Source organism: Schistocerca nitens, chromosome 1, assembly GCF_023898315.1.
Source record: "Schistocerca nitens isolate TAMUIC-IGC-003100 chromosome 1, iqSchNite1.1, whole genome shotgun sequence".
NCBI classification, from domain to species: domain Eukaryota; kingdom Metazoa; phylum Arthropoda; class Insecta; order Orthoptera; family Acrididae; genus Schistocerca; species Schistocerca nitens.
This window is the reverse complement of record NC_064614.1, coordinates 527023-541207: the sequence shown is the minus strand read 5'-3', so window position 1 is coordinate 541207 and position 14185 is coordinate 527023. Positions and strand designations below refer to the sequence as shown.

The 14185-nt window shown below is 51.7% G+C and overlaps 5 non-coding genes and 1 pseudogene across 5 annotated transcripts; all 6 read right to left on the bottom strand.

Annotated features, from left to right (window-relative positions):
- Positions 1–84: 84 nt before the first annotated feature.
- LOC126212350 (5S ribosomal RNA) lies at positions 85–203 on the bottom strand. The gene has a single exon (XR_007540903.1). It is a non-coding gene; the product is annotated as a 5S ribosomal RNA (ribosomal RNA).
- A 7368-nt stretch (positions 204–7571) lies between these two features.
- On the bottom strand, positions 7572–7691 carry LOC126209798 (5S ribosomal RNA; annotated as a pseudogene).
- A 1208-nt stretch (positions 7692–8899) lies between these two features.
- Positions 8900–9018, bottom strand: LOC126212228 (5S ribosomal RNA). Its single transcript, XR_007540902.1, has one exon. It is a non-coding gene; the product is annotated as a 5S ribosomal RNA (ribosomal RNA).
- Positions 9019–10226: 1208 nt separating this feature from the next.
- On the bottom strand, positions 10227–10345 carry LOC126212107 (5S ribosomal RNA). Its single transcript, XR_007540901.1, has one exon. It is a non-coding gene; the product is annotated as a 5S ribosomal RNA (ribosomal RNA).
- A 1208-nt stretch (positions 10346–11553) lies between these two features.
- LOC126211985 (5S ribosomal RNA) lies at positions 11554–11672 on the bottom strand. The gene has a single exon (XR_007540900.1). It is a non-coding gene; the product is annotated as a 5S ribosomal RNA (ribosomal RNA).
- A 1208-nt stretch (positions 11673–12880) lies between these two features.
- On the bottom strand, positions 12881–12999 carry LOC126211863 (5S ribosomal RNA). Its single transcript, XR_007540899.1, has one exon. It is a non-coding gene; the product is annotated as a 5S ribosomal RNA (ribosomal RNA).
- Positions 13000–14185: the final 1186 nt, after the last annotated feature.

The window sequence follows — 14185 nt, the reverse complement described above, 5'->3', positions numbered from 1 at the left end:
GGAAGCATCTTTGTCGCACCTGAAAGTTTGTACGAAAAAGAGGCCTGGCAGGTGTAGCGACGTAAAAATTAAAAAATGAGATAGAGCCAACAGCACCCGGTGTTCCCAGGCGGTCACCCATCCAAGTACTAACCGGGCCCGATGTTGCTTAACTTCGGTGATCGGACGAGAACCGGTGTATTCAACATGGTATGGCCGTTGGCGTCCTTATACTGTAGCCGCACCACAGAAGAAGCATTCGCCTCTTCTCCCAACACATGCAATCGCCGCTTTCCGTGGCACATTTGACGCAAAGCACGTCTTTCCACCTCGAAGGTAGCGCGGAGTGCGCGCTCGCCTCGGCGTCTCATAGGCGACTGCCGAACGTAGGTGAGGCGAACAACACAGCTGCTCGATGCACCGCCTGTCATTCGTTTGGTGCGTGCGGCCTCCCTCCGACACTGGCTGGCGACGCACCTTGTTCCTGTTATCCGGCGCAGGGCTTGCGCGCGGCCGGGCGGCGGGGGGACTGCGCGGGGTGTGGCAGTGTCCTGCTGGACCGACGGAAGCTTTCTCACCTGGCTGACACACGCCGCGCTTCCAGATACTTGCGTAATTTGCGCGGTGCATTCGCGCCTGTCCCCCCTTCCGTCCCGACTTGTCCCGACTTTGCTCGAACTGCCGCTCGCTGCCGCTCGGGTCGCGGTCCATATGACAGCACAAGCGCGAGAAACGTCTGCGGGAGGAGGCGAGACGACGAGAGAATAAATCTATGATTACAAATCGAATTTGGAGCTGCACGCCGCTGCAGAACGATAGGCTGGCGCTAACGCATTTCGGAGCATACCGCCCGATTCGCACTGTTTTGTCGTTTTCAAAGACTTACGGGCAAACTTGGTTAGCACATTCTCCTTCAAACTGAGTTAATTACTGCCGTTTCGTACCTTACGGCCGTTTAAAATGCTTAAGGAAGTCTCTTTGTCACAACAGAAAGGTGGTATGGAAAGAGGGCTGGCAGGCAGGAGTAGTGACTAAAAAGCGAAAAATGAAGACAGCCAGAGTTCCCAGGCGCTCACCCATCTGAGTAGTAACGTTGTTGCTTGACTTCGGTGATCGGACGAGAACGGCAGATTTGTATATTTTTTTTTTTTTTTTTTTTTTTACTTTGTGGAATTTTGCACGGCTACAAAACAGTAGGCCCTGACGTATTTCAAAACTCATATGTCGATTCGTAGTGTGTTGTTATTTCCGAGGCGTTCTAGCACTCTCCTTTCGCGCATTCTTGCTCAAACTGAGTTCATTACTGTAATTTTGTGTTTTACGTTTAGTACAGTACTTTAAAATGCTTGTGGAAGCATCTTTGTCGCACCTGAAAGTTTGTACGAAAAAGAGGCCTGGCAGGTGTAGCGACGTAAAAATTAAAAAATGAGATAGAGCCAACAGCACCTTTTTTTTTTTTTTTTTTTTTTTTTTTACGGGCCTCCCAACTCCCCTTATAGCCCGGCCTTTTCGCTCTCCACAATACGCCTTCTTCGGCGAGCTTCGCAGCTATAAATACATGCTGTTGGTAGTGCAGAATGAAGAACGAAGAGGGGCTGAAGAGATGCTCCTTCTCGCCGGTCGCAGACGGTGTGCGCCAGATGGAACGGGAAGGGGTCCTCGTCCGGTGACGTAGGGGCGGCACTGTCAACGAAGGGGAGGGCAAGACTTAAACAACGTTGAAAACAATGAAAATATTCGTAAAGAAAGCCAAACGGAAAAGTTCTTCCATAAAGCGGCGGCAAGAAATAGACCGACCAAACGTGGGAGAAAGAAAACGAAGATGAATGACTTCGCAACAAAAGAACCAGTCACAAACCTCTGTCAAGAAAGAGTAAGGCCCGGGAGGTCCCTCTAATAACGTATGGAAGGAAAAGTAACAGATCCGCTTCCCCGCGGTACTGGCGGTGAAGAAAAATGAAATAAAGGAGACGGATGCCCTAAAGGAAACGGAAGTAGTAAAAGAAACGAACCGCCATACTTCCACAGTCGGTAACGAACAACATAAAAAACAAAAGATGGTTTTCGAGAGAAGCACCAAGACACGAAAACCATGCAGAGAACAAACAACCAAAATGGCAGGTCATTGGCGTCACACACAACATTGGTAGCGAAACGACAATTTCAGACAAAAAATTGTAACACAAAGATAAACAGAAACAAAACTTCCGACGTAACACTTATAAGGTAGTGTACACTGGCCGTAGATCGGAAAAACAAAAAACTGTCACAGTTCGTCATCAAGATGACGGTCAAGGTGATCCCAAATACAAAAAACTTGTCCAACAATTTCTCTTGCAGTGTTCGTTCCCACATATCACATAATCAGGAAAGGTTGTATAATTATATACACATTGATATAAGTCACTTTTAAGGAGGGGTCACGACCGAGTGAAATGCATGGGACAAAGCCACACGCAAAAAATTAGCGAACGTCGCTGAATAGGTCCTACTGGCGCGTTCTTCATTGTGGAAAGTCCATAAACGGGTGAGAAAAGTCACAGTATCGGTAATTTTAAGACTAAAGATGGCATGAATTGTGTGTCCATATATCCAGATGGTGGCATTCCGTTTTGTGGACGGGTAAGGCTTCCACTGTGGCACAATCGCGTCCGTCACAGTAACCTGCCTGACTGTCACTCTATTTATGAGTCGAATCATGTCCCTCGCACAGTACCATATGTCCCGGAACCTGGAGCACTCGAAGCGGTGCTCGATGTCGTCCGGGACGCCGCAGGCCTCGCACTGGCTGAACCGGATGAGGTTGATGGAGTGGAGCTTGCAGTTTGTGGCAACAGTGCGGTTGACCACCCTGTACCACGTGGCCCTCACGTCAGCTGGTATGACGCGGGAACTGATGTTCCGCCACACGGCGCTCCAATCGTGCTGCGGCAGACGTATCTCCCACTTATTGGGTGGTGGTCGTCCTCGTATGACATCCGCAATATCTCCGACCGCATGGCCTCGCACGTCGTGGAGACTTACGTAGCTGTGCGTGATGTAGTAACGGCGCACGTGGGAGATGGAGAAGGGGATGCCGGTGACGTAGACCGGGGCGGTGACGGAACGCGGCCGGTGTTGGTGAAAGAGAACTGCCGTAGGGCTGCCCAAACCTTTGCCAATTAAAACATTGGTCCGTTTATAAAAGAGTGCCTCACATTTGGCGTTAAAATCGACAAGTCCGAGACCGCCTTCCGAAGGTTTCAGGGTACATGTGGCCATAGCGACCTTAAAAATATCGCCCTTCCACAAAAACCAATAAAATGCATGCCGTATGGACCGTGCGATTTGCTTCGGTACCGGCAAGATTTGCGCCAGGTACCACGCCCTTGCCAGAATGGTGGTATTAATGAGCGCAACTTTGTCCGACAGTGTCAAGTTGCGCGGCGCATGAATTTTAACCACGGCGCGCACTTTATTAAGAGTGGACCGCCAATTGAGAGCTTGCATCTGTTGTAAGTTGTCTGACAGTGTCACGCCGAGCACCTTAGACTGGCGTTTCACGCAGTACCAATGCCGGTATTCAGTACGCATGCGCTCCATCAACGGGAGGAGAACCGTCTTACGCGGATTTACTACGGCGCCTGTCGCCCGTTCGTATTGCTGCAGGACGCCGTAGAGGCGGTCGATGTCGTCTGCCCGTTCGATGAAGACGCCCAAGTCATCGGCATAAGCACGACACACAAGCCGGTCGTCTCCCACGCGAATCCCTCGACAAGTGCGGCCAATGGTACGGAGGAGCGGGTCCAAGGCGATCGCGAACAGCGCCATAGATAGGGGGCAACCCTGTCGGACTGAGCGGCTGATATGGATCTTGTCGCTGGCGATACCGTTTACGATAACGCGTGACGTGGCACTGCTTAGGATATTGCTTATCATGGCCGTGAACTTCGTCCCGAAACCCATGCGAGTCATCAATCTGCGAAGATAAAAGTGGCTTACACGATCGAACGCAGTTTGAAAATCGACCAATAAAATTCCCGCATTGCGAAGCCTGCTGCTTTTCGTGTGGCCTATGCAGTCCCTGTAGGCTAAAACGGCGTCAAAAATATTTCGATCTCGAACAGCGCACGACTGCGATTCATCTAAAACTTTTCCCATAACTTGCTTAAGTCTATGAGCAACGCACCTGGCCATTATCTTATAATCCGAGTTGAGAAGGGTAATAGGGCGTACATTTTCTAAACTCGGCGTCGCAGTCGATTTTGGAATGAGGACGATACGTCCTTCTTCAAAGTCCACTGGGATTTCCGCGCCGTTTCGGATGTCATTAGCGATTTCCGTTAAAAGTTCACTAAAAGAGTCAAAAAATGTCAGATAAAACTCCGCTGGGATGCCGTCTTTCCCGGGGGATTTCCCTGTCTGACTGCCTTTAACGGCATCCTCTACGTCATCCGCGGTATAAACCGCATTAAGATTGAGTCTATCTCGTCGCGTTAAATTATGCGGCACGTGACTTAAAAGATCATTGATTGCGGCGGCATCGACAGCAGTATCGGTAAAAATTGATTTGAAATACTGATATAATTCCGCCTGAATCGCCTGGTGGTCCGTGGTTCTGATCCCGGCGGCGAGCGTCCACGCGTTGAGCCGTAGTTTTGCGCGGCGGCACCTCTCCCTACGGAGGTGGTACGCAGAGACTGTCTCGCCGACCACGGCGCCCACAGGCTGGCTCCGCCTCACTGGCCCCTCACATTTCTGCCGCAAATCCCGCAGCAACTTTGCTTTAAATTCGCGCAGGGTGGGCAACAGTTCCGGCTGCGCAGTAACACGCTGCGCGAGCTCGCGCAAACACTGGCGGTAGAAGTCGGCCGTGGCCCGGCGCCACCGTGCCGCATCACGACTAAAATCAATTAAAAATTTTCTGACCGCCGGTTTGGCCACCGCGGTCCACCAGTAAATAGCGGTGGAACCGACCGGTCGGCTCTGCACAAGGTTGTGCCACATATGTAAAAAACTCGTTTTAAAAGAGGGATCATTTAAAATGCTGCAATTCAATTTCCACATATTTTTAACTGACGAACGTGGGCACAAACCTAAATTGAGCTGACAAATGTAACTACAATGGTCGGAAAAAATCACCGGCTGCACATCGGCAGCGACAACGGTATGTGCAAGCTGCGGCGAGACGTAAATCCTGTCTAAACGACTATGTCCGGTAACGTAAAAATACGTAAAGGCTGTACGGTGGGGGTTGAGAACCCGCCACGTGTCTCGCAGCTGTAAACCAGTAACCAACGTCTTCAGTTCCTCACACCGGTTTGGCCGTGGTTCCTGATCGCGATCGTCAATTACACCATTAAAATCACCCCCGAGAATAAAATTATCTCTATTCTGATATAAAACCTGGCACAGTTCGGTAGCATAAAAATTATTCCGCGCAGGTTTGTTGCCAGAGTGCGCGTAAACATTAACAAACGCGTAACCATTAATTTCACAAACTATGACCCGCCCATTTGGTAAGCATTCGATATTTTGCACTTCGATGTCCGATCGGACTAAAATAGCAGTGCCTGTGCTGTCATCCGCGATGATATTATCGTACGCAGTGAACTCGTGAAAATCGCGGATAAAAGATAATGCTTCAGTGGTCACCTCTTGTAAAAAAGCTACCTGACAACAGCTTTCAGTTAAAAAATTATACAGTGCTATCGCTTTGTGATGGCTACGCATTTTATTAACGTTGACCGTTAGTACCGTAAACTGATTACCAGCAACCATAAAAGAAGAAAACCAGGAAAACACAGATAAAACAATAAAAACACTCACAAGATAAAACGGTAAAATACAAATACAAAAACGACTCAGCATGGGTTGTCGTCGGCGTGCTTAAAAGACGGAATGCCACACTGGAAGTAGTTGTAAATTAATCATCGGGCGGCTCATCACCCCACGCCCCCAGTCGGGTAACAGGTGGTGACGCCCCCGCGACAGACATCGTGGGTAAGTCTCTACTGTGTTGTGTTGCTACAGCGTCCTGTGTGACAGGGCGCACACTCGTAACCTGAGGCGGTTCTGTCACGGCAGGTTGTGGAACCGATTCACTGGCAGGTAACGCGTCCGATTGATGGATAACAGTTTGCAGATGCCGGACCACTTCGGCCCTGTGCGCTTCCGAGCCCGCAGCCTGGCCGCCGCCAGCACCGCTGCCGTCCGCTCTCGCGCCTACAGCTGATCGGGTCACGTGAGCGGCCGCGCCGGGCCGAACTGCCGCGCCATCGCGCTGCCCCCCCTTACGCCGCTGCCGTTTTGGCTTCCCTTGAGATAGCGGTCTCCCGACAGGCGACGGACTACGCTCTCTCCTCGCGGACGACCGTCGGGAATCGGTCGATGAACTCCTACTTCTGTCACGCCCATCGTGTTCGGGGTCACTGCGCGACCGAACCGACGCACTAACAGAAGAAGACGATTCTCGTCTTTCGAGAGAGGGGGCACGGTCCACGTGTGCACGGCCTGCCGTGACCACATTCGAAACTCCCGACACCTGTTGTGGGAGGACGAAAACTGTTCTATCTATGTCCGCTAAAGTGACAGACTGATCGACCGCCACAACACTGGAACCGGCTGTGGGGGCGAGCGTCTCGTCGGTGACCAGTTCCGGGACTGAGTCAATGGTCACTGTGGGGGCAACTACCGGGGCGGGTTCTGGTCCCGTGACGGGGGTTGTTGCACGCGCGTCTGTCTCCGGTAGGGCTACCGCGTTTAACATGACGGAATCACTATCGGTTAGCATTGGCACCGTAACAGTAGCAACGGACGCGGCCATATCTGCTGGAAGGTCGACACGGCGAGCTGCCTGTGGGGGGGCGCCTAAAGCGACCGCCGCCCAACTCATGGGTTCGCTTCCGTGTTCGCCCAGCGGCAGTTGCAAAGGCCCCTTACGCCGCGGGCAATTTTGGCGAAAGTGATCCGGCCGATTACAAAAAGAACACGTTTGCGGTTGCCCACTGTACGTAATAAAGGCACGGTGCCCGGCCATGTAAACAAATGATGGCACATGCTTTCGCACAATCATTCGTACACTTCGCACCCCATTTTCACATTGTATGGGGTACGCGGCAGACCATTTTTCTTTAACAACGGAAAGCACAGTGCCGTAAGGGCCGAGACATCGCGAAATGGTGTCGTTTTTTACTTCAAAAGGCAGATTGAATACCCTGACAGTCCGTATGCCATAACCCGCGTTCGTCACTTTAACGTCACTCAAGGTTTGATTATCGTGCTTAAATTGCCGCACACCATCATTGACATTAACAACCGTATCACAGAGTTCCGAACTACTTAACTTCAAAAAGACGGAATTTAAAAAAGTGTCCAATTGGAGTCCGAAAATGTCACTAGCAGGGATTTTCAAATCATTAAGGATCCAATGATGAATTTCGAAAGCGGTCGGACGAGGGACAGATCGGCTAAATTCGCACTGAATATTGTTGTTCCGATCTTCACTTTCCATCGTTGTCAGTACGTACCGTGAAAAATCAGCAAAGCAAGCAAGTCGCCTCGCGAACACCACACGCTGCGGCGCGCTGAACGTAAACACCACGGGCCGGCGGAGCGCAGAGCACCGAGGTGTTGCCAGGCGGGCAGCCAGCCAAGTACTAACCGGGCCCGATGTTGCTTAACTTCGGTGATCGGACGAGAACCGGTGTATTCAACATGGTATGGCCGTTGGCGTCCTTATAACGTAGCCGCACCACAGAAGAAGCATTCGCCTCTTCTCCCAACACACGCAATCGCCGCTTTCCGTGGCACATTTGACGCAAAGCACGTCTTTCCACCTCGAAGGTGGCGCGGAGTGCGCGCTCGCCTCGGCGTCTCGTAGGCGACTGCCGAACGTAGGTGAGGCGCACAACACAGCTGCTCGATGCACCGCCTGTCATTCGTTTGGTGCGTGCGGCCTCCCCCCGACACTGGCTGGCGACGCACCTTGTTCCTGTTATCCGGCGCAGGGCTTGCGCGCGGCCGGGCGCCGGGGGGACTGCGCGGGGTTGTGGCAGTGTCCTGCTGGACCGACGGAAGCTTTCTCACCTGGCTGACACACGCCGCGCTTCCAGATATTTGCGTAATTCGCGCGGTGCATTCGCGCCTGTCCCCCCTACCGTCCCGACTTGTCCCGACTGCCGCTCGCTGCCGCTCGGGTCGCGGTCCATATGACAGCACAAGCGCGAGAAACGTCTGCGGGAGGAGGCGAGGCGAGACGACGAAAGAATAAATTTATATGATTACAAATCGAATTTGGAGCTGCACGCCGCTGCAGAACGATAGGCAGGCGCTAACGTATTTCGGAGCATACCGCCCGATTCGCACTGTTTTGTCGTTTTCAAAGACTTCCCGGCAAACTTGGTTAGCACATTCTCCTTCAAACTGAGTTAATTACTGCCGTTTCGTACCTTACGGCCGTTTAAAATGCTTAAGGAAGTCTCTTTGTGACAACAGAAAGGTGGTATGGAAAGAGGGCTGGCAGGCAGGAGTAGCGACTAAAAAGCGAAAAATGAAGACAGCCAGAGTTCCCAGGCGCTCACCCATCTGAGTAGTAACGTTGTTGCTTGACTTCGGTGATCGGACGAGAACGGCAGATTTTTTTTGTATTTTTTTTTTTTGTTTATTTACTTTGTGGAATTTAGCACTGCTACAAAACAGTAGGCCCTGACGTATTTCAAAAGTCATCTGTCGATTCGTAGTGTGTTGTTATTTCCGAGGCGTTCTAGCACTCTTCCTTCGCGCATTCTTGCTCAAACTGAGTTCATTACTGTAATTTCGTATCTTACGTTTGATACAGTAGTTTAAAATGCTTGTGGAAGCATCTTTGTCAACATCTGAAAGTTAGTATGAAAAAGAGGGCTGGCAGGTGCAGCGACGTAAAAATGAAAAAATGAGATAGAGCCAACAGCACCCGGTGTTCCCAGGCGGTCACCCATCCAAGTACTAACCGGGCCCGATGTTGCTTAACTTCGGTGATCGGACGAGAACCGGTGTATTCAACATGGTATGGCCGTTGGCGTCCTTATAACGTAGCCGCACCACAGAAGAAGCATTCGCCTCTTCTCCCAACACACGCAATCGCCGCTTTCCGTGGCACATTTGACGCAAAGCACGTCTTTCCACCTCGAAGGTGGCGCGGAGTGCGCGCTCGCCTCGGCGTCTCGTAGGCGACTGCCGAACGTAGGTGAGGCGCACAACACAGCTGCTCGATGCACCGCCTGTCATTCGTTTGGTGCGTGCGGCCTCCCCCCGACACTGGCTGGCGACGCACCTTGTTCCTGTTATCCGGCGCAGGGCTTGCGCGCGGCCGGGCGCCGGGGGGACTGCGCGGGGTTGTGGCAGTGTCCTGCTGGACCGACGGAAGCTTTCTCACCTGGCTGACACACGCCGCGCTTCCAGATATTTGCGTAATTCGCGCGGTGCATTCGCGCCTGTCCCCCCTACCGTCCCGACTTGTCCCGACTGCCGCTCGCTGCCGCTCGGGTCGCGGTCCATATGACAGCACAAGCGCGAGAAACGTCTGCGGGAGGAGGCGAGGCGAGACGACGAAAGAATAAATTTATATGATTACAAATCGAATTTGGAGCTGCACGCCGCTGCAGAACGATAGGCAGGCGCTAACGTATTTCGGAGCATACCGCCCGATTCGCACTGTTTTGTCGTTTTCAAAGACTTCCCGGCAAACTTGGTTAGCACATTCTCCTTCAAACTGAGTTAATTACTGCCGTTTCGTACCTTACGGCCGTTTAAAATGCTTAAGGAAGTCTCTTTGTGACAACAGAAAGGTGGTATGGAAAGAGGGCTGGCAGGCAGGAGTAGCGACTAAAAAGCGAAAAATGAAGACAGCCAGAGTTCCCAGGCGCTCACCCATCTGAGTAGTAACGTTGTTGCTTGACTTCGGTGATCGGACGAGAACGGCAGATTTTTTTTGTATTTTTTTTTTTTGTTTATTTACTTTGTGGAATTTAGCACTGCTACAAAACAGTAGGCCCTGACGTATTTCAAAAGTCATCTGTCGATTCGTAGTGTGTTGTTATTTCCGAGGCGTTCTAGCACTCTTCCTTCGCGCATTCTTGCTCAAACTGAGTTCATTACTGTAATTTCGTATCTTACGTTTGATACAGTAGTTTAAAATGCTTGTGGAAGCATCTTTGTCAACATCTGAAAGTTAGTATGAAAAAGAGGGCTGGCAGGTGCAGCGACGTAAAAATGAAAAAATGAGATAGAGCCAACAGCACCCGGTGTTCCCAGGCGGTCACCCATCCAAGTACTAACCGGGCCCGATGTTGCTTAACTTCGGTGATCGGACGAGAACCGGTGTATTCAACATGGTATGGCCGTTGGCGTCCTTATAACGTAGCCGCACCACAGAAGAAGCATTCGCCTCTTCTCCCAACACACGCAATCGCCGCTTTCCGTGGCACATTTGACGCAAAGCACGTCTTTCCACCTCGAAGGTGGCGCGGAGTGCGCGCTCGCCTCGGCGTCTCGTAGGCGACTGCCGAACGTAGGTGAGGCGCACAACACAGCTGCTCGATGCACCGCCTGTCATTCGTTTGGTGCGTGCGGCCTCCCCCCGACACTGGCTGGCGACGCACCTTGTTCCTGTTATCCGGCGCAGGGCTTGCGCGCGGCCGGGCGCCGGGGGGACTGCGCGGGGTTGTGGCAGTGTCCTGCTGGACCGACGGAAGCTTTCTCACCTGGCTGACACACGCCGCGCTTCCAGATATTTGCGTAATTCGCGCGGTGCATTCGCGCCTGTCCCCCCTACCGTCCCGACTTGTCCCGACTGCCGCTCGCTGCCGCTCGGGTCGCGGTCCATATGACAGCACAAGCGCGAGAAACGTCTGCGGGAGGAGGCGAGGCGAGACGACGAAAGAATAAATTTATATGATTACAAATCGAATTTGGAGCTGCACGCCGCTGCAGAACGATAGGCAGGCGCTAACGTATTTCGGAGCATACCGCCCGATTCGCACTGTTTTGTCGTTTTCAAAGACTTCCCGGCAAACTTGGTTAGCACATTCTCCTTCAAACTGAGTTAATTACTGCCGTTTCGTACCTTACGGCCGTTTAAAATGCTTAAGGAAGTCTCTTTGTGACAACAGAAAGGTGGTATGGAAAGAGGGCTGGCAGGCAGGAGTAGCGACTAAAAAGCGAAAAATGAAGACAGCCAGAGTTCCCAGGCGCTCACCCATCTGAGTAGTAACGTTGTTGCTTGACTTCGGTGATCGGACGAGAACGGCAGATTTTTTTTGTATTTTTTTTTTTTGTTTATTTACTTTGTGGAATTTAGCACTGCTACAAAACAGTAGGCCCTGACGTATTTCAAAAGTCATCTGTCGATTCGTAGTGTGTTGTTATTTCCGAGGCGTTCTAGCACTCTTCCTTCGCGCATTCTTGCTCAAACTGAGTTCATTACTGTAATTTCGTATCTTACGTTTGATACAGTAGTTTAAAATGCTTGTGGAAGCATCTTTGTCAACATCTGAAAGTTAGTATGAAAAAGAGGGCTGGCAGGTGCAGCGACGTAAAAATGAAAAAATGAGATAGAGCCAACAGCACCCGGTGTTCCCAGGCGGTCACCCATCCAAGTACTAACCGGGCCCGATGTTGCTTAACTTCGGTGATCGGACGAGAACCGGTGTATTCAACATGGTATGGCCGTTGGCGTCCTTATAACGTAGCCGCACCACAGAAGAAGCATTCGCCTCTTCTCCCAACACACGCAATCGCCGCTTTCCGTGGCACATTTGACGCAAAGCACGTCTTTCCACCTCGAAGGTGGCGCGGAGTGCGCGCTCGCCTCGGCGTCTCGTAGGCGACTGCCGAACGTAGGTGAGGCGCACAACACAGCTGCTCGATGCACCGCCTGTCATTCGTTTGGTGCGTGCGGCCTCCCCCCGACACTGGCTGGCGACGCACCTTGTTCCTGTTATCCGGCGCAGGGCTTGCGCGCGGCCGGGCGCCGGGGGGACTGCGCGGGGTTGTGGCAGTGTCCTGCTGGACCGACGGAAGCTTTCTCACCTGGCTGACACACGCCGCGCTTCCAGATATTTGCGTAATTCGCGCGGTGCATTCGCGCCTGTCCCCCCTACCGTCCCGACTTGTCCCGACTGCCGCTCGCTGCCGCTCGGGTCGCGGTCCATATGACAGCACAAGCGCGAGAAACGTCTGCGGGAGGAGGCGAGGCGAGACGACGAAAGAATAAATTTATATGATTACAAATCGAATTTGGAGCTGCACGCCGCTGCAGAACGATAGGCAGGCGCTAACGTATTTCGGAGCATACCGCCCGATTCGCACTGTTTTGTCGTTTTCAAAGACTTCCCGGCAAACTTGGTTAGCACATTCTCCTTCAAACTGAGTTAATTACTGCCGTTTCGTACCTTACGGCCGTTTAAAATGCTTAAGGAAGTCTCTTTGTGACAACAGAAAGGTGGTATGGAAAGAGGGCTGGCAGGCAGGAGTAGCGACTAAAAAGCGAAAAATGAAGACAGCCAGAGTTCCCAGGCGCTCACCCATCTGAGTAGTAACGTTGTTGCTTGACTTCGGTGATCGGACGAGAACGGCAGATTTTTTTTGTATTTTTTTTTTTTGTTTATTTACTTTGTGGAATTTAGCACTGCTACAAAACAGTAGGCCCTGACGTATTTCAAAAGTCATCTGTCGATTCGTAGTGTGTTGTTATTTCCGAGGCGTTCTAGCACTCTTCCTTCGCGCATTCTTGCTCAAACTGAGTTCATTACTGTAATTTCGTATCTTACGTTTGATACAGTAGTTTAAAATGCTTGTGGAAGCATCTTTGTCAACATCTGAAAGTTAGTATGAAAAAGAGGGCTGGCAGGTGCAGCGACGTAAAAATGAAAAAATGAGATAGAGCCAACAGCACCCGGTGTTCCCAGGCGGTCACCCATCCAAGTACTAACCGGGCCCGATGTTGCTTAACTTCGGTGATCGGACGAGAACCGGTGTATTCAACATGGTATGGCCGTTGGCGTCCTTATAACGTAGCCGCACCACAGAAGAAGCATTCGCCTCTTCTCCCAACACACGCAATCGCCGCTTTCCGTGGCACATTTGACGCAAAGCACGTCTTTCCACCTCGAAGGTGGCGCGGAGTGCGCGCTCGCCTCGGCGTCTCGTAGGCGACTGCCGAACGTAGGTGAGGCGCACAACACAGCTGCTCGATGCACCGCCTGTCATTCGTTTGGTGCGTGCGGCCTCCCCCCGACACTGGCTGGCGACGCACCTTGTTCCTGTTATCCGGCGCAGGGCTTGCGCGCGGCCGGGCGCCGGGGGGACTGCGCGGGGTTGTGGCAGTGTCCTGCTGGACCGACGGAAGCTTTCTCACCTGGCTGACACACGCCGCGCTTCCAGATATTTGCGTAATTCGCGCGGTGCATTCGCGCCTGTCCCCCCTACCGTCCCGACTTGTCCCGACTGCCGCTCGCTGCCGCTCGGGTCGCGGTCCATATGACAGCACAAGCGCGAGAAACGTCTGCGGGAGGAGGCGAGGCGAGACGACGAAAGAATAAATTTATATGATTACAAATCGAATTTGGAGCTGCACGCCGCTGCAGAACGATAGGCAGGCGCTAACGTATTTCGGAGCATACCGCCCGATTCGCACTGTTTTGTCGTTTTCAAAGACTTCCCGGCAAACTTGGTTAGCACATTCTCCTTCAAACTGAGTTAATTACTGCCGTTTCGTACCTTACGGCCGTTTAAAATGCTTAAGGAAGTCTCTTTGTGACAACAGAAAGGTGGTATGGAAAGAGGGCTGGCAGGCAGGAGTAGCGACTAAAAAGCGAAAAATGAAGACAGCCAGAGTTCCCAGGCGCTCACCCATCTGAGTAGTAACGTTGTTGCTTGACTTCGGTGATCGGACGAGAACGGCAGATTTTTTTTGTATTTTTTTTTTTTGTTTATTTACTTTGTGGAATTTAGCACTGCTACAAAACAGTAGGCCCTGACGTATTTCAAAAGTCATCTGTCGATTCGTAGTGTGTTGTTATTTCCGAGGCGTTCTAGCACTCTTCCTTCGCGCATTCTTGCTCAAACTGAGTTCATTACTGTAATTTCGTATCTTACGTTTGATACAGTAGTTTAAAATGCTTGTGGAAGCATCTTTGTCAACATCTGAAAGTTAGTATGAAAAAGAGGGCTGGCAGGTGCAGCGACG